This window comes from Artemia sp. Qi Xiang Cuo, chromosome 2 (genome assembly GCF_049724085.1).
Source record: "Artemia sp. Qi Xiang Cuo chromosome 2, ASM4972408v1, whole genome shotgun sequence".
In the NCBI taxonomy this organism is placed as follows: domain Eukaryota; kingdom Metazoa; phylum Arthropoda; class Branchiopoda; order Anostraca; family Artemiidae; genus Artemia; species Artemia sp. Qi Xiang Cuo.
Window position 1 is genome coordinate 48,062,575 of NC_142795.1, and position 21,278 is coordinate 48,083,852.

The following is a 21,278-nucleotide window of genomic DNA, read 5'->3' on the forward strand; positions in this document are numbered from 1 at the left end:
TAAGTGACATGTATGATACTGTGAAATTATTGAGGTCTCTCCCTGAGTTCAAGACGCGCTTCACCGTCAGGAAATTATACGAAGTACCGAAAATTCCACAAGACATTTTTACAACTTTTTGTGTGAATTAACGAATACACGGATAAGATTGGATAGCGTTATGGAAAAGGGAAAATCTCATGACTACTTTTTCGCGAGCCCCTGCTGGAAATCGAGCTTCTACTACTCCTGCTACTCGGACTACTTTGATTCCGTCTGTCATTATTTCTTCTTAATTTATTTTCCAAATCTGTTCGTTCTCTATCCGCTTTTTCTCTTACCCGCAACTCCCCTTCATTTGGCACAGCCTGTGAAGGGTGAGTTCGTCTTGCTTATTCACATATTATTTCTTCCTTGTTTATATCATACCCCCTTATTTTACCGCTTATACTCCTTTTCGATTATATTATCTCTTAATAAATTAGTCAATCTTGGCAAATTCAACAACTAGCACAAGCAAAAATTATGATACACAATTACTATTGTCTATTATCAGCTCCGTGTAATAATATTCAACACATTTTCAAATAACCGGAATAGCTAGACTTAATTAGGGAATAACGAGTTCTTTCGCAGCAAGCAATTTTACGCGAGTGAAATCAACTCCGAAAAACGAATTAAAAGGGGTTGGACGAGAAAGTAAACCGAAAAACTGCGCGAATTTTCCACTAGTGAATAAGCTGGACTAAACTCAAACAGGGGAACTACCCTGTAAAACAAATCGCGTATCGTCCCTGGATACTCGTACTCCAAATATAATCTCCTCCTGGGCAGATTACTCAATAGGACAGGTGCCTCCCACCTTCCTTGTCCAATGTGCGCACAAACTGACAAATCCTCCTAATTTGCCATCTTCAATACTCTTATAACCTTCGTCACTGAAGATTACATCTAAGTCCGCCAATTCACTCAAATAATAAACCAACTTTCAACGTTTTCTTATCTGTGCTTAAACCCTGTAATACTTTTCAATACGGAGATTCCCCCCGCAGTAAACTCAACTCAATTAATTCCACGTTATTGTTTTTTATTTTTGTCTAACAAGGCACAGCCCCTTATAGACCTTCATGAGTATATTAATTGGTTCCGTATTTTTTTCCCTCTATATGTAATCACAATAGGCTACTCTGTAGGCTAAATTAACTTATCTCTTCGAAAACGCGGAATTATTTTACTATCAGTGCTGTTAATAGCTCGTTTTCTTGATGCCACCAGTATTGGTGTGGTAAGCCACAATGCCACCATATTAGAGTGGTAAGGTACGGTGTCACCACCTATTGGTGCAAAAATGGTGCTATACCACTTATTAGAGGGGAAAGCCCTCTGGCGGCACCAAATATAAGTGGGATGCCCGCGCTTACCATAACAGTTTTGTAAATATTGGGTATCTCAGTACCCAATTTTTAATATACCCTGCCTTAGGGTACGATAACTTGATCAAACGGTCAAAGGGGCCACTTTAAGACCAAGGGTACCCGCCCTGGGTTACCGCCAATATTTCTAACTATCTCCTAGGACCCTACATAGGCTAAAAAGTGAAAGATCATATAGTATAAAAAAAAAGCTTACTGTATTCCATCACGCATATAACAGAACTCCAAAATGGAACTAAAACCAAAAACTCTTACAATTAATAAAATCACTTTGAGACGCGCCCTTGCGCGCGCACCTCTGACCTAAGGCGATGAATGGCCGAATTAAATTAAATTCCCAGCATCCTTTGAAGCTTTTCAAGCTGTATGAGTCATTGCTCACCTTTTTCAGACACTAACTAATTAATGGATTCTTCAGACGTATCTTAATAAAAGCTTTCCCGGGATTTAGATATTTAACATAAATGAAGTTAAATTTATAAAAAGGACATTTTTCTGAAACAAAAGGGGCCAAAAGTTCCTGCAAGCAATAATCAAGTAATGGACTATTTCGTCCAACCAATACATGAGAGTAAGTCTGGATTTAAGGCAAAACATTGTCTTACTTGTTTTTAAAGGCTCTGGCTTAATTTATCGTTTACAGTCTGACAACGTTGCCTCAGAATAATAGAACCGCATTAGCTGCGTTCGTTTTCGCCCTTCATATTAGTTGGCTCAATACAAGTCTTAGCAATATGCTTTTGTTTGGGCAGAATCCACCTCATAGACTGTAACTAGGCCTTTTCTATTTACATAGTGTAGTCTATCATCAATTACTCACTTAGGAAAGACCTAGACAATCACACATACTCTTTCAACGGTAGATTTAAATCATCTTGAGGTTCTCGCAAAAAATCGAATCACATGCAAAAAGTAACCGGTCCAACATCAGAAACAGAGCCAACCTTTCATTCAGGGCCATGATGAGCCAAATCCGGGACCACTGGACAAATTTTGGAAAAATTCTAGATGAATTTTTGCCATCTTCGAAAATAACTGAGTTGGGAGAATGAAATGGTAATTATTATGCAGAGAGGCCATTTGAAAGAAATCATATAAAATTGTGAAAACTACTTTAAAACAATCATACGTACCTACCAGGCTACAGAAAAATTCTAAATGAGGGAATTTCGATCATGTTGGAAAATATTTGAGGAAAGAGGATTATCAGGAATAAATCCAGGTCCTCAACGATCCCTTGGGACAGTATTTTGAAGTAGCTCTTTCCATCCTTCACCACTCCAAAGCCAACAAACCTTTTATGATCTCCTACAACCTTGGTGTTATAAAAGTGAGACTATGAGAAATAGGTAGCTGCACAAAGAAAGTGTTTTGAGTATCATGTCTATGCTCAACCCAAATTTATAGGTATTAAGGATCTAGAAATCTAATCCTCAAGTTTAGGGAAAACATTTTGATATGGCTTTAAAACCTTATTGAAAGATAGGAATTGCAATTTTAAAAACCAGAGTCAACAAAAATGAAATTGATAACCTAAAATTAAGATCAAACTTGTCGTTTTAAAAATTTAGATAAGAAGCCTGTAGAATTATAATCTAGGATATAATGTTCTGAGTCCTAGCAATAATAAAAGGGTCAAATCCGAAGCTTGATGACATCTTCTTGGGGTACATTTGAGAACCTGGACTCACTCTTGAAAAATTCATTTACCTAGTTAGGTAAATAAAACTTTCAGCTACCGTGGCCTATGTTGAGTGTGGATGAATAGTTAGATCAAACAGTTCGTGGTAACGAACTGTAAGTAAGGAGCGACCCGGCTCAATGGTAACCGAAACTCTAAAAAACGAAATTTTGGTACCAATAGATACATCAAAAGAATCACATTTTAGTTCTAATTTCAAATATTTAAATTTTATCAAGTTTAATTATACCCATCAAAAGCTACGCGCCTGAGAAAATTTGGCTGATTTTCGAAAAAAGGGGGAAAGACCCCCTAAAAGATATAGGACCTTAATGAAGATCCCACCATCACATTCAGCGTATCAGATAACCCTACTGCAGAGGTTTCAAGCTCCTATCTACAAAAATGTGGAATTTTGCATTTTTTGCCAGAAGAAAGATCACGGGTGCGTGTTTGTTTTTTGTTGTTTTTTTCCCAGGGGTAATCGTATTGACCCAGTGGTCCTAGAATATCGTAGGAGGGCTCATTAGAACTGAAATTAAAAGTTCTAGTGCCCTTTTTAAGCGACCAAAAAAAATAGAGGGCAACTAGGCCCCCTCCCACGCTCATTTTTTTCTCAAAGTCACCCAATTAAAATTTTGAGATAGCCGTTGTGTTTAGCATAGTCGAAAACCTAATAAATATGTCTTTTATAATGACTTAATCCCCCACAGTTACCAGGGGAAGGGCTGCAAGTTATGAACTTTGCCCATTGCTTACATATTGTATTGGTTATTGGGAAGTATACAGACATTTCAGGAAGAATTTGTTCTGGTGGGGGGGGGAGGGGGGCTGGAGGAGGGGGCTACTCGGGAGAATCTCCGTGGAAGATGTTTCTTTGGGGTAAGGGACATTTCTATGAAGGGGGCGCCTGCTTTCCAAGCATTATTTAAAAAACGATCAGAAATTAAATTAAAAAAAACAAGTACTTTCAACTAAAAGTAAGAAGCAACATTAGAACTTAAAATGAACAGAAATTATTACGTATATGAGGGGGTTCTCCCCCAAGTCAATACTTCGCTCTTTACGCTACAGTTTTTTTTAGTGCTTTCCAAAGAGCTATCTATTCTAACTAAACGGCCTTTGGGATTCAGGGGTTTGTGAATTAAATTTTTTTTAACTTTAACGTAAAGAGCGGGGTATGGACTAAGGGGAGACCCCCCTAATATATGTAATAATATATACGTAATAAAAAAAAAACAATAAAAAAAAACAAGCGATACGGCTCAATAGTTATCGAAACTTTTAAAAACGGAACTTTGATGTCAATAAATGTATCAAAAGAATGGGCTTATAATGCTGATTCTAAATATATGAATTTTAATAAGTTTAGTATTACTCATCAAAGGCTACGAGCCTCAGAAAACTCACCTGATTTTTTAAAGAGGGGGGAAACATCTCCTAAAAGTGAAAAATTTTTAATGAAAATCACACCGTCAGATCCAGCGTATCAGAAAACCCTATAACATAGGTTTCAAGCTCATATCTGCAAAAATCTGCAACTTTGTATTTTTTGCCAGAAGAAAAATATGCGAATATAGAAGTTTGTTACATAAGTTAATTTGTAAATTACGTTGGAACCAAATTTAGAGACAGCCATTTAGCAAAAGAAAAGTAAAATTTTTATGCAAATTTTGTTTACTTATTCAATGATGGTGAGCCAAAATAAAAGCTGCATTAACTAAAAAACGATCAGAAATTAAATAAAAAAAAGCAAGTTTTTTAAACTGAAAGTAAGGAGCGACATTAAAACTTAAAACGAACAGAAATTATTCCGTATATGAAAGGGGCTGTCCCCTCCACAACGCATAACTATGTTAGGTAAAGGTTTAAAATTTCTCACAAATTTATTTTTTAAAAAAAAAAAAAAATTTATCGTAAATATCGAGGCGTTGAGGAGGCGACCGCACCGTTCATATGAGGAATAAATTATGTTCGTTTTAAGTTTTAATGTCGCTCCTTACTTTCAGTTTAAAAAACTTGTTTTTTTTATTTAATAAAAGGTATGGGCTATGTTTACCTTGAATGAGGTTATGGCCTGAAAAGCTACCATGAGGCTACGATAGAGATATAGGCTAATGTTTACCTGTTTAATTGTCTAAATTAAGAAACAAGAAACACAAATCATAGGTAGCGCAATAGCGCTGCCTAAGTAAAGAGTGATGTGGGACAATGTATTACTTGCATATTTTATTTTTCTTTTTTTTTAGACGAGGACACTTCGTTTAGAAGGAGTTGTTGTAAAAATGTCGAAGGAGGCTCATTCATTTGGAAATTCAAAGGACTAGTGCCTTTCTTAATGCTCGAAAGTGATTTGAGGGCAACCAGCCCCCCCCCCCTCTACGCTCATCATTTCCCCAAACCTATCCAATAAAATTTTGTAATAGCTATTTTTTCAACGTAGTTGAAAGGTCCGGAAATTATGTTTTTGAGGATGACAACCCCCCACCCCCCCATCCCTCAAGGCAAGGGTTGTAAGACACGACCTGGGGGCATATAAGGTTTTTTTTATAGAAAAGGTGGTCGTATAAATTTCGGAGGCGGTTCATTGGACTGGTTAGTAGAAGTTCTAGTGCTCTTTTTAAGAGGCAAAGCGAACGGAGGGTATCTATCCCTTCCTTTTTTGTTTTAAACCAGAGCAGTTGGTATAGAAGGAGTTCTCGTAGAAACTTCGAAAGAGGCTGATTCCATTGGAAATTACAACGTCTAGTGTCCTTTTAATAGTCGACAGTGATTAGAGTGTAGCTAGCCCTCCCCCCTACGCCCATGATTTCCTATATCAGATCAAAATTTTGAGATAACCATTTTTGAAGGTGACACCCCCCCCCCCCGACAGTGCTCATGTCAATGTTTGTAAGTTATGCTCTGGGAGCATATAAGGTTTTCATGGAACGGATGGTCTTATAAATTTCGGATTGGATTGGGCCCATTTGATTGGAAGTCGGAAGATCTAATGCCCGTTTTTAGAGTCTAAAGTGAACAGGGATAACCAGCCCACAAAAGAACTTTGTTGTTCAGCATTGTTGAAAGGTCCAGTAATTATGTCTTTGTGGATGTCAGCCTCCCCACAGTCCTTAGGTTAAGGGCTGTCAGTTAGGAAATTCGTTCATTGTTTATATATAGTATATCTTATTGAGAAAGGTATGGATGTTTGAACTTAATTTTCCAAAAGACGAAGGGAATCCAGGTGAACCTTTCAGAGAATATTGAGGGGATCGTTGAACTAAATCAAAACTCGTTATGTGTATACGGATTTTCAAAAGGGCGTAACTCATGAATTACTCAGTCATTATCTAGCTATTGAAGAGTGAACTCCTATAATCGGATTACTTTTTCAAGTTAAAGGGATTAAATTTGATATTGTTTTGAACTTTGCCATTGCGTAATTTGATGCGAGTGTAGAGTTCTACGTGCGGATTATAGCATTCATTATGGCTGTCACTCAAGCAAAATTTGATGAAGGAATGAAACGGCTTCAGGCGTTGCTGGATAAAATATTAGCAGAGCAGAAAAGTTTTTCTGTATCAATAATTTCCCTTCAAGATGAAGTTAGGCAAATATCAGCTGAAAAGGCGAATCTACGAGAGGAATCTAAAAAGCTTCGAAATGATCTAGAGCAAGAAAAATTGCGGAATAACGATTTGGAGAGTAAGCTTTTGGACATCGAAGTGAGAGAAAGAAAGTTGAATTTGATTGTTCATGGTCTGCCTGCTGAAAAGCATAATCAATCAGTGACTAGCAACGTAAAGCCTCTTCTTTCTGACAAATTGCAGGTTACCGAGGACATTTCTCTTACCAAGTCTTATTGCCTTGCGAGAAATAGCAGTTCAAACATCAGTAGTAGGAAAACTAGTGTTTGACCGGCCCTCTTTTTACATCGCTACACACAGATCATAGCATTCATGCGATTCTCAGTGAGGTGAATAAGTTGAAGGGTAGTGGAATTCGCATTTGTACTGATCTCCCACCAAAGCTAAATTTCCTACGGAATGAGCTATTGTCTATGGGAAAGGGCATGCGTGATTCGGGTTCAGTTCTTCTTACGCGTATTAAACAAAAAGGGAGTAAATTATGGCTCGAGTGTAAAAAGTCTCCCTCTTCACAGTGGGTTAAGATTGACTAGTTGCGGTGATTAATAATGACATTCGTTTGGTGAGATTATGTTTATTACTTTATGTAATGTTTCTCTGTTCATAGGATCTATTATTTTTATTTCTTTTGAGGTTTTTTGTCCCTCTGTAGACTTATTATAAGTTTATTTTCTGTCTTTTTGTTTGTTTCTATTATTTTTATTTCTTGTGAGGTTTTTTGTCCCTCTGTAGCTTATTATAAGTTTATTTTCTGTCTTTTCTGTGTGCTTCTATTTATATGAAATAATTGAGTACAATATTTTTTTCTGTATCCGCATTTCATCTTACAATGAATAAGTTCCATTTCTTTCTGTTGTTTCTATTTATTTTCAAGCAGTTCCTTTTTCTTTCATCATTATTTTCGAGTTCTCGCTGGTTCAGTTGTTTTTGCTACGTTAAGACTCAGACGGTGTGCATTTTGCGAAAGTTTCTGCTTGTCCTGATCATAATTCTGATTATTTACATTGGATGATAATTGTATTGGGGAGACCTAGAGTCTAACCCTTTTGACTTTTCCATTTTCCAGAGCCATGATAATTTTTTTGGAAATGAGATAAATGATGGTGGGCTGATTTATTTTCCAAAATGAAAATATAAATTACATTCCAAAGTTTTTGACATTCCCAGTACCGGTGTTGTGAGAACAGGATTTTTCAATTGTAGAGGTTTTTTTTAGTTCACAGGATGATCTTGTCGATGTAGTTCATAAGCTATCTTGTCATGTCATTGGATTCTGTGAGACTTTTCTTATAGACCCGGCTCCTCATGTTGCTTTTCCAGGATATCAATTTACTTTCAAAACCAGACTGACAAGGCGCCAAGGTGGTTTGGCAGTATTAGTTAAAGAAGGTATCTCTTTTCGACGCCTTGCAAATCTAGAAGGTTCTCAAGATGAAATGCTTTTTGAAGTAATGGTAACTGAAATTAGTCTTGGAAAAAATGATATAGTATACCGACCTCCTTCTTCTCCAGTCAAGTCTTTCCTCTCTAAACTCCATGATTTTTTGCATCAACCTCATTTTCAAAACAAAGATGTTATCCTCTCCGGAGATTTCAAAACATTGACCTTCTAGAAGCTTCAAATGAAGCTTCTGTTGATTTATTGTCTTCTTGTTTTTTCGCATATCTGCTTCCTACTTGCCTGATACCTACGAGAATTTCACCTAGTTCTGCTTCTCTCATTGATAATATTTTTACATCCTTACCAATTAAAGCAAATTTTGCTACTTTAAGTGATATATCGGATCATTTCCTGCTGGTTTCAGATTTAGCTTTTACTTATAAAATACCGCAGGTAAGTAAGGAACGTCAAGTACGGTTAATAAATAAAATAACATTAAAGCACCAGAATGAAAGCCTTGGTCTGTTGGATTGGCAGGATGTAATATCCACGGAGGATACAGTTGTGGCAACTGATACTTTCCTAAGAAATTTCCATTGCTGCCTTGATTCTAGTTGCCTATTTGTTACGAAGAAAATTTGCAGAGAAAAATTTCCTATAAGGCCGTGTATAACGTCTGGAATTTTGATATCAGTTAAGAAAAAAAAACAGTTATTTAAAAAGCAGTTAAAGAATCCAACTGATTATAATATTAAAAATTTTAAAATTTTCAAAAATAAATTAACCGCACTGATACGATTGTCGAAACATAGGTATTATAAAGAGTCTTTCGAAGAAGCTCAAAATTCTCCTCGCAAAACGTGGTCTTTAATTAATTATATTATAAAACAAAGGAATTCTAAGTTTCCTGAAGTTATTAGTTTAGAAGATGGCTCGACTACTAACAAATTGGAGAAAGTGACTGATATTTTGAATACTTATTTCGCTAGTATAGGAAAGAAAATTGTTTCATCAGTAATTAACCAGTTTGATTCACGTAGTAATAAACATGTTTCTTTATACCTTCCATCTCCTCAAAGTAATTCAATTTTTCTTGGGCCTATTTCTCAGTCTGAAATAACAAAAATAGTGTGAGATCTAAATCCATGTAATTCAGCGGGAATCGACGGGTCTAGTTTCATAATTGTAAAGTAATATTGTCTGTAGTAATTTTGCCATTCCAGCATTTAATTAATCTTTTATTTAAAACTGGAGTTTTCCCATCGGCTTTTAAAGAAGCGAGGATACTTCCGCTTCACAAAGGTAACTCTCCTGAAAACCCATCAAATTACCGCCCTATTTCTATTTTGTGAGCATTTTCTAAAATATTTGAGAAGGCAATTTATAAGAGGTTCTATGACTTTCTTAAATCGTTTAATTTCTTCACAAATTCCCAGTTTGGTTTTAGGTATGGACACAATACTGAACACGCAATCATTGCTCTCATCCAATATATTCATGAATGCTTAGATAGAGGTGAAATTCCAGCAAAAATACATTTGGATTTTAAAAAAGCATTCGATACAATATCCCATTGTATTCTTTTTTGTAAATTGGATAATTGTTATGTGCGCGGACCGGCGTTGGATCTAGTTAAATCTTATCTTGATAATAGAAAGCAACGAATAGATGGAGGTATTTTCTCTCTTCGCCTGTTCCTCAGTCCTCGATGGTTGGGGTACCTCAGGGCTCTGTCCCAGGTCCTCTGCTTTTTCTAATTTATATAAATGATCTTCACCACGCTTTGGCAATCCCATGTCTCAGCACACATTTTGCTGATGATACGGCAGTTTCAATTTCTGAGAGGAATGAAGAGAAGTTGGAGGCAAAACTTGATACTGCATTTTCTAATGTTCTTGAATGGTGTTCTGCAAATTTTATTGCTTTGAATTTATCAAAAACTAATTTCATAATTTACGGCAGGAAGTCAAATATATGCCCTCGTATTAGCCGAGTTACTTCTTCAAAGTATCTATTATCAATATCTCGGGTGAAAGTGATAAAGTTGCTTGGACTTATGATTGATGAAAGCTTATCTTTTAAAACACACATTCAATAATATACGCTTAAAGATTTCAAGGTATGTTGATTTAATGTGAAGGTTGAAGCATTATTTGCCCTACTCTGCTTTACGAAGCATTTATTTTGCTCTGATTCAGTCTATTATTAATTATTGTTCTCTAGTATATTTATCTACATTTAAAAGCCATATTAAACCAATACAGATTTTACAAAGTAAAGCAGTAAGAATCCTGAAACTTTTTATTTCATCGCCTATTGCACTTCCAAATAAGTTTTCTACAGCATCTTTATATACTTATCTAGATATATTTCCAGCTTCTCAACAATTTACTTTTGGAGCAATTATTTTCAAATTTAATTATGACATTAAGAAATTACTGCCATATTACCTCAATCAAAGTTTGTTCTCCCAATCACAAGATTTACATCGTTATAACACGCGACAAAAAAAGAGTATCTACATTGACAAGTATATTACTGAGAGATCTAAATTCACCCCGTTCGTGTCAATAGCCCGGTGCTGGGATGCTCACAAGGATTTTATTGATAAATTTTCTTCTATCCATTTAATAAAAAGGAATCTTAAATTTCATTTAGTTCAGGATTACTTTTAATTAAGCGTCTTTTTAATATGACTAAGTTATTTGTTTGGATTGTTGTTCTAGGTGAATGTGGGCCTCTCGGCTATCTTTTAGTATTAATTTATATTTAATAATATTGATTTTTTTTTTATATTTTTATTTATATTGGGATCTTGGGCTAGCTGCTACTTTCAAATTATTGTTGTATTATTGTATCTTTGCCGTCGTAATTATCTTTGTATTGTAGCGTAATTTGTTATTGTATCTTTGTCTAGGCCTAGTTTTTCGAGCTTGTCTCCCCATGGACCTATGTCAATTATTTACATGTATATGTTAATAATAAAATGATTGAACTTGAACATGAACTGGGAATATAAATTTGGAACTTTCAGGAAATGTTAAGGGAGACGATCAAAAAGGGAATATTTGGAGGCTACCACTACCACCACAACTTCTACTACTACTACTTCTTCTACGAATACTACTACTACTACTACCGCACTACTTCATTTACAATATTGAGGGAAATTTTGAAGTAAATCAAAAGACGCTATGTGCATGCGTTTTGTCGAAAGAGTGTATCTTAAGAATTGCTTTGGTTATTAAGTCGGAACTTTCAGAGAATACCAAAAAGGGAAAAGCATCTGACCAAAAGGCAGTATGTGCACGCTACTACTAACACTTGTATCACTGCTACATTTTCTACTACTACTACTATTACTACTTCAACCACTACTTTTATTACAACTGCTTGTAAAGGTAATACGTTAATGCTGCTGCTGCTACTAGTACTACCGCTATTAATATTAGTACTACTATTAGTACTGCTAGTAATACAATGACTACTACTGTGACTACCATTAATATTATGCTTAAGGGTATGAATGTGAAATTTTTAAGGAATTCTTTTGGGAGGGGGAAGGTGAACTTAATCACAACACGCTGTGTGTATGCAGGTTGTAAAAACTGCGTACCTGTAATATCTTATGATAAGTTTGGTGTTTGAACTTGAAATTAACAGAGCTTGTTGTGGGGGATGCTGAACTAACCACAAGAAAATGTTTGCATCCTATTGCTACTGCTTTTACTCATACTTCTACTACTGTTACTATTTTTACTACTTCTACTACTACTACTACTACTGCTACTAAAGCTAAGGCTACTTCTATTAATTCTATTGCTACGACTACCACTACTGCTACTAAAACTAAAGGCAAGTAGGTGAAAAACTTGGGAAATACTGAAATTGTATGGAGCTAAATGCTGCCCGCACAAGTTTTTAAGAGGACGTAGGGGAGACCGGGGATTGTGGACATTTTTCACAGGATGGCAAAAACTTTTTCAGTTAGGCTGATTTTGCATATCCGGTTCCACTAACATTAGCTTTAATATCTTGGCTTTGTTTGAACTACTTGTGTAAAGCCTGTACATCTTACCAGATTCTCATGGGGAGTGATCAAACGAAAAGCAGCAAAATTGTCCATATACCTGTATTACCAGGGTATACTAGACACTTGGTATGGGCAATTTGGACACTGATTTTCATTATACCCTGGGTTACTAAAGTCGGAAATAGAAGAATAGAAATCAGAAGTAAAAAAAGAGAGCAAGAGAAAAGAGTAGAAAATCAGAAAGTGAAAAGTTTGTTGTTTACTGAAAATGAATCAAATATATATATATATATATAACAACTAGGTATGCAGTGACAACCAAGAGCGCAATTTGAATTGAAAATCAAGTATTTTGCTGTAGGCATCAAGACATGGCTAATTGTAGAAAAAGCCAAGACAGATAGTCCAAGTAATTGAGAGGCAAATGTTTAAATGGCACGGGTAAAAGGCGGGAGTAAGCATGACTCTCTTATGGGACAAATACTTGTGTGTTAGTTTTTGGAAAGGCACGCCTGCCTAGAATCTCAGGCAGGTAGATCAAGAATTTAGAATTGACACAGGACCGTTAGATTGCCTGGAATGACAGGCAAACAAGGCACGCCCGTCTTTGGTCTTAGGAAGGTTGACGAAGAATTTAGAATTGACACAGGACCATTAGTTTGCTTGGAATAACAGGCGAACCATTGCTTAAAGCCATCTTCATCTTCCAAATAGTACTTATTCATTGCCTAAGCTCATCTCAACATTCTGAGGAAATTTCAATTTTTCACAAATTTTTCAAATATTTGCGTCACTTTCCCGAGACTCTGGGCACCCCCGAATATTGTCCCAAATTCCTCTCTCAATTTAGCACTTGTTCACTGATGCACACCGTCTCCAATCACTTTCCAAATATTATCTATTCAATGCCTCAGCTCAGTCCAGCATTCTGAGCAAATTTCAACTTTTCAAAAATTTTCAAGTTTCGGGTTTCTGGCCGGAGACTCTGGGGAGGTGGGTACCTCCAAAAATTATTCCAAATTCCTCTCTCGTCTTAGAAATTATTCACGGATGCCTAAAGCCGAGAATGGTTAAACCGTTTCCCTAGCGGTAACCATGCGCTACACACATATCAACAATATATTTTTTCATTTTCACATGGAGTCCCATCTAGCCCATGTCCATCGCTTAGCTTTCAAGCCTTTTGGAAAGGTACGCCTGCCTAAAGTCTCAGGCAGGTTTAGAGTCTCAGGCAAGGTTTCCACTTCTAGTAAGAAATCACTTCTTTTAGGGACACTTATTTTGAATCTAGGGAAATATGGAGTTAAGTAAGGATTTTCAGGGAAATCTGGGGTAAAGTAAGGATTTTAAAAGATAGTTTTATTTTTTCAAACAAAAAGCTGAAGAATTCTCAAAGATTGCGTAGGGTTTCCACTATCCCCGAATTTTCGGGGATTTGCCCCAAAAACTATGTGTCTCCCCGAAAAAAAATTTGGTTCCCCGAATCCCCGAAATTTCCCTGAAAATTAACCAATCACGGTGTCACCCCTCAAGGCCATGCCCAGGATTTTTTTCGGAGGGGGTTTAACTCAAAGATTTTTTCTGGGGGGGGGGTTAAACAAAATAACCTCAAAAAACGCATACAAAATTTGTTTATATCCATTTTTGTCACGTTTTTACGAGTCAAAATATAGTTCGGGAGGGGTTCAAGCCCCCCTACCCCCTCCCCCTCTGGGTATGGCCTTGTCACCCCTAGTGACTATCCCTAGCAAACATTACTTTACATACCATAATTTTTTGCTACTCTCTTGTTTGTTAATTTTTGTCTCCTGTGTTACTTTGCATAAGAACCAGACCCATACAATTTAAGTATAGATGGTTCTTCATATTTTCACAAAACTAACATTTTCCTGCATTTAGATTAAACCATTTCAAATGCAGTATTCCAAATGCTATTAAGATTCTTACATTTATGTCATTCGTGGTCATGACAATCTTGACAAAATTAGACAAGAATTTTACTTAAAGTTGTTGAACGCCGGTTGTATTTTTGGTTTTGAAATTGAACTTCTAAAGAGGGAGAATTGGGTACTTTCCCATAATATGGGCACCTCTAAAAAACAGTCACTAAAACCCAAGGCATCCACTCGACAAAAACAAAGATTTGACGCTAACTGATGTTGTATAAACAAGTATTCAGGGGTTTCTCACTATGGGAACTATATTTCAACTGTTGTTTTTTGGGGTTTAGGGGGGCGGGGGATGAAAAAAAAACAAAATAGGATGAATATACAATAGTTTAGAAACAAATTTGGGCTATATATTTGCACATTAGGGGGGTAGGGGTAAAGCATAGCATATATTAACGTATTTAATATATACAATGCTTCACTCCCCACCCCCCTAATGAGCAAATATATAGCCCAAATTTGTTTCTAAACTACTATATATTCATTCTATTTTGTTTTATTTCATTAGCATTAACCAAACTTGACTTTTTAGAGGTGCCCACATAAAAGGAAAGTACCGAGAATGGTTTTGAAAGCCGAACCATAAGTTAAAATGTCGTTTTCTTTTGCTATTTTTGGTTTTGGAACTACTGTATTAATGTTTAATACTTAATGATTGAAGGCATAATATATTGAAGGAATCTTTTTGCCAGGAATTCTTATCATTTAAATTTTTTCTTTCATTCGGTGTGTAAAATTTAAGTTCTTCTCTCTTTTATCTGAGAATTGTATTTGTCAATCGGCTATTCCCCTCACAATTATTATTCTGGTCCTTTCACCCGTGTAATATTTTCAGTGGACCTAATATCTGAAACTGCAGTGTTAGGATCTTTTTACAGTCTTGCAAAGATGTTAGTTAGGCGAAAGAAATTTTACTGCAAATATGTTCTGCTCAAATTCGGGATAGCCAAGTAAACTTGTTTAAATGTCTAGGCCAGTAGGCCTACCTTTATAACTTATAATGCTTGAACATTCTTAGTCACCCTGTATGAAGACTAATTCTGAGATAAAAACAAAACAATTTAAAGAAATTGTGGTATAATTTATTTTATCGGGAGAACTGTCCCTAAATACCATAGTGTTACCATAACAAATGCACCACTCCTCCTCCTCCGAATGAGGCAAAATTTAACTGTAGACTATGTACAAGGTCGGGGAATAGGGGATTTATACGGTAGTGACCCCAAAAATATTATTCATGAGAAAATTTCCATTACAGCTTAAAGTACAAATTTGGTTATTAGGCTCATATTATTTTCTTGTCAAGTTTTATATTATTTTCGGAATTATTCACCACGAACTGTTGGTTAATAATGCCAAATGATGTTAGCGTGAAAAAACAGAATAGGTAACTTTTATATGATTTGTAACCTATATCTATCATGTCCAGGCATTAGATGGGCTGATATAAAAATGAGACTGCAATAAGTACTATATTTGAAACATGGATGGCCGCAGGGTTGGTGGGAGGGGTGGGGGGTTAATCGGTGACTATATAGTAATTATGAGGTAACAAGAGGAAGGAGAGCATAGTAGAAACAAACAATGAAAAAAAATGTATGTGTCAAGGGGGTATTTTCCACCGGGGGTGTGTGTGTTTTCTGATGGTATTTTCCGCGGGTGTATTTTCAGCGGGAGACATTTTTTTACGAGGGTATTTTTTGTAAGGGGGAGGGGTACTTTCCCGTTTTTTCCGCGGGGGGATTTTCCTGGGGATAAACACCCAAAACCTTAGAATCAGCATGAAAGACCAATAATGTGTCAATTGTAGTTGAAATTCTCTTTTAATTTAAGTTTAAAGTTACTTGTTAATTTAGTTCTTGCTTGTTTTAAGTTTTAATGTTGCCCCATACTTATAGGTTGAATTTTGCCTATTTAATTTACATATCTAGAAACCGCAGACAATATTTGTTTTTAAATAATATTAATGAATTGCTCAGATTAATGAATTAATGAAAAACTGCTACTGGTATTTACAGTTCACATGTATTCACTGTTTTTTATTATTTTTTTTTACAATTTTGAAGTTTTTGCAGCAATATCAGCAATAAGTGTTTTCAGCTATGGTTTCCAATTCCGTGCTCTGGCTCTAAAACTACTCTGTAAAAGGCTTGATTTACTACGCGGATCCAAGCCCTACTTGAGCCTGAAACCGAAGCTAAAACCAATTTTGGCTCCCGAATTTTCGCGACGAAATTCCATTTTGTTTTTTCCCGAAAATTCCCCGAACCTTGAAGACTTGTCCCCGAAACTCCCCGAGTCTTTAAGGCTTTGAGTGGAAGCCCTGGCTGTAACAGCCGAAATTTCAAAAAGCTGAACCCCGGAATGTTATTTAGGTAGCCTAGCATAGCAGAAATAAAAGCAATTGAAAGTGAACTAGAATGGGTATCAAGAAAAACCAGTGAATGTGATGAAAACCAATCTAAGTTCCTCATATGCAGTGGCTGAAAATCTGCCCTCCAGTCCCTAAAAAATTTTCCTAGTAAACCAAATGATGAGGTCCATAAGTGTTATAGTTGCATTCTGAAGATTGTTGAGAAAAGAATAGTGATACAATTTTTGTGATGTCCAGCCCATGTGGCAGTGGTGGGTAATGAAAAAGCAGACCAATATGCCAAACTAACAGCACAAAATATGACCCTTACATCCCCTACAGAAACATAAACAGATTAGAGAGATGGTTAGAAGGATTTACCAAAAATATTTTGAGGAAATGATAGTAGTAATGTAGTTCTTACCCAGAAAAAGAGGTAAATATTTACCAAATCATATTATTGACTTACAAATAAAGTGAGCATACCACTCAATGCCTTTTTTTATGCTCTTTCCAAATATAATACTAATTTTTGTCAGAAAGGAATTTTACCCCCCCCCTATATATACCAATTCAGGGTATACATTTGCACATTAGGGGGGGGTAAATTTTGTTTCTGATGTAAATGGGAGGTAAGTTTAAACTTTACCCCCACCCTCCTCATATGCAAATATATACCCTGAATTGGTATATAGGGGTGGCGGTAAAATTCATTTCTGACAAAAATGAGTAGACTACTATATTTGAAAAGAGCATAAAAAAGGCATTAAGTGGTATGTTCACTTTATTCATAATTCAATAATATGATTTGGTAAATATTTACTGAAAAAGCAGCCTGGCTTTGATATGAAAAACTACAGTATATTAACAAGAAAATATGGTTGCTTAATGTTCTGTTTCTGGTCAACCCATGTAGGTATTAAGCATAGGGTTGTTTATCATAGGCAAAGCTGATAGTCCTCAGTGTGATAATTGTAGTGAGATAGAAAGTATTTTCCATTATTTTGTTGAATGTAAGGAATATGAAAATTTGAAAGAAGAAATGATGAATTTGTACAAAGAGGAAAATTTAGGAGAGTTTTAAGTAGCACTTGCATTAGGAATTTTTGACGTATAGGATAACAGACCTATTTATTAAATTTATACAGGAAAGTGGTAGAGAAAAAGATTTTATCTAATGTTGTTAGTAATCAAATTGCTGTATTGTCAGTGTTGAAAAAGGAATTGGTTTTGTATATGGAATATGTTCGACTGATGGTTTTAGCAAAGATATATTTATGTGTTAAGTGAAAAAAAAAACCTGCTATAAAGGAAGATTGTCTGTTCTTTTTAGATTGAAGCTGAGGTGAATTAATAATTGCTGTATTGAAAGTAGTTGCAGCTAATGGTGTCATGCTGAGAAAGAAGAAAATTAGTCATATTGAAAGAAGTCTCAACTGACATTGCTGTCAAGAGGAGACTCAAATCTCTCAGATCAGAGATTTAGGTAGCCTAGTTTTTATTTTATTTTTAAGCAATGGCTTTGATTGGTGTAAATTACCAACATAAGGGAGTATTGGTTAGGCTATTCAGCAATTTGGGTAAGGTTTATATTAGCAGACTATTCAGGTAGCTTAGAAATGAACTTATCTCTATAGTCAGAATTGCATCCTCAATCCAAATTTTGTGAGCATTTGGTATGGAAATGAACTTTACCATCACTAAAATGAATTTAGTGATGGATTGTATGAGGGTCTGGTAAATTTTTGCAGTTCATATTATTGACTTACAAATAAAGTGAACATACCACTCAGAATGCCTTTTACAAATATAATGATCATTTTTGTTGCAAACAAATTTTACCCCATCCCTATATACAAATTCAGGGTTTATATTTGCATGGTAAGGGGGGGGCTGGGGTAAAGCCTAAACTTACCTCTCATTTGCATCAGAAATAAACTTTAACCCCACCCCCTAATGTGCAAATATATAGCCTGAATTGGTATATATAGGGGTGGGGATAAAATTCATTTGCAACAAAAAAAATTTACTGAGGGTCAACTAACTGCATCAAACAAGTCTTTGTAAAAAACATGATTCCCTCACAAAATATTGTTGGTTTTTGTGCAGATACTGCTAATGTCATGTTTGGATGCAATAGATCTTCTTCAACACTAATGAAAGCCATGATGCCCCATATCTTGAATATAAAATGCTCATGCCATCTTATTCACTTATGTTTATCCTATGCATGCTTGTTACTTCCCAAGACACTAGAAGATTTGGCACAAATCTATGCCCACTTTTCCAGAAGTGTTTCTAAGGGAGGTAACTATGCTGAATTTCTGGAGTTCTTTCAATGCAAAGCACTCTCAATTCTGGCACCAGGATAGACCCATTGGTAGTCCCTTCAGGCCTGCATAAAGATGCTTATTGAGTATCAGTTTGCTATTACTCAGTATTTCCTAGAAACCATGTTTGACATCCCAACTGCATCCAATGACCTTATATTGCCAACATTACAAAGCAAGTTGACAAAGCCATACCTTGAATTCATGGACTGCTCTCTCAGCCTCTCCAATGAATTCAATGCAGTTTTCCCATCTGAGCTTCCAGTTCTTCACTCCCTAAAGGCAAGTGTCAGCAAACTTGTGAATGATGTTGTGTCTAACTTCATGAAACTGGACTATATTCACAGTGTTGGTTTATTTACCAAAGTGGATCCTTACCTTTCAAGCAAGTACCTGCCTTTAAGCCAAACATATGGGAATAGCTGCAACAAATTCAATGCAAGAACTTGTAGATGCTCAAGAGCCAAGTGATGATATTGAAGTCTTTTACTAGTCTTGTTGAAAATACTATATAGTCCTAATCAAGAAGATCCAAAACCATTTCTTGGTTAAAGAAAAAGATTATGACATTTTGATATGGTTGAACCAAGAAATGCAAGACATTTGAAGCCAAAATCTCTAAGGCCACTATTTGCAAGATTTTCTATTCTAAAAGAAAAGTTTTGGCCTCCAGAAAATGGATGTAGAATAGAGGTTACTTGCAATGACTAATGTCACTGAGCTTTATTTGGAATATGCCCAAGTTGAAGACCTGTCAGTTGAGCAGTACTAGATAAAGATATTTAGTCTGGAGACTTGCAGTGGCAAAATCAAGTACCCAGAATTGCAGAAGTTTATATCACTGATCTTCTCTTTACTTTTTAGTGCTGAACCACCCGAGCATTTGTTTAGTCTCCTGAAATCAGAGGCAACGCCATAGCGTTGCCTATAGTAAAGGCCATATGGCTCCAATGTTTTATTATTATTAATTTAAAAAAAAAAACTCTGAAAAATAAGGTTCTCAAAGAAAAGTAAAGGCCATTTTAAACTTAAGCTCAACAGATACAAATACCTGTTAAAATTCAAACTCAAAACGACCATAAATTACTATTAAAGAATAAATGAAACCCAAAACGAACAGAAATTAAATAAAGAATCATAACAAAAATATGCAACAAGTAATAATATAAATGAATAAATAGATCTTAAAGCAATTAATGCTTAGATTGAACATGAAAATCAAGCTTAAAACGAAAAAAAATATTTTGCTATTGAAGTATAAATTAAACTTAAAACAAATAAAAATTAAATAAACAATCAATGAAAACAAAAATACAATAGATATTATTTTAAATTAATAAATAAATCTTAAAACGAGTGAAACTTAAATTGAATATGCAAATCAAGCTTGAAACAAACAAAAATCACCACAAACAAGTTTGGGTATGACCTCCTTCTGATATAACTCTAAATATACTGATATTTAGTAATCAAAATGTTAATATTATTTGGTTTATTAAAGTTATAAAAGTAAAAACATAGATATTTTTTCAGTAAAGTGCAAATTTTTTTCTGGCCTTGGGAAGGCATAGAGGTTTTGAACCCAACTTATGTTAATTTCTGCTCGTTTTGAGTTTGACTAGGTTAATGATTGTAATTTCTGTTTGTTTTGGGTTTCATTTATTTATCGATGCTGATTTGTGGTAGTTTCACGCTTGGTAGATTATTTTATTTTATTTTTGCTCTTTTTTTGTTTAATGGAGTTCTTTACTTTTCTTTGAAAAACTTGTTTTGTAGAAAATTTTTTTTAATTTATTTCTGTTCGTTTTATATTGACATAGTCTTTTCAGGGAAAAATAAAATAATACTTTAAATCTTTTCGTTTTTTAAGACTTTATAATTTGGCCTGCTATTTGTATGCTGGAGTAAATTTTTCAGCAATATTTAACAAAACACACCCTTTTATAAATCTGGACACAAATAGTACTGTTTAATTTAGTTTCAAACCTCCTCTAGTTGACCTGAAATGGAAAACTTGATACCATTTGAAAAAAATATGTTTACTTTCTTTGATAGCTTGGATACACTTACGCTATTTTGATTTGGTTAAATTTTAAGAGCAAAAGTAGCCCCAAAAGTTTGAACATAATACCCTCAATTGTTCTTGGGATACTGCTGAGATGCCTTAATGGGAATTAGCATTAACACAGTGCATTTTGATTGGCAACAACTTAAGGCAACAATTAGTTTTTAAACATAATGGGCAGATGGGAGGGTGGGAGTGGAAGGGTGACTAGTTGCCCTCCAATCACTTTCGATTATTAAAAAGGGCATGAGCCCTTTCTATTTTCAATCTAATGAGCCCTTTTCGTAGTTCCCACGACAACTCCTTCGATACAAAGTGCCCTGGCATAAACCACAACAACAACAAAAAATAATACATTATAACCACATAAATCTTTACTATAAAAATGTCAAGCCTTCCAATCACTTTCAACTATTAAAAAGGGCACTAGGCCTTTCGATTTCCA

General features: G+C 35.3%; 1 protein-coding gene across 2 annotated transcripts in view; it reads left to right on the top strand.

Moving 5' to 3' along the window:
• The first annotated feature begins 16,422 nt into the window (after positions 1-16,422).
• Positions 16,423-21,278, top strand: part of LOC148955303 (uncharacterized) — a 63,777-nt gene continuing 58,921 nt past the window's right edge. The window contains exons 1-2 of one of the 2 annotated variants that reach the window (XM_089108142.1): positions 16,424-16,460; positions 17,772-17,924. The gene's annotated coding sequence lies outside the window, so the exon portion shown is untranslated. Of the gene's footprint in view, positions 16,461-17,771; positions 17,925-21,278 lie in introns of both variants that reach the window. The other variant, XM_089108143.1, reaches the window with a different exon arrangement.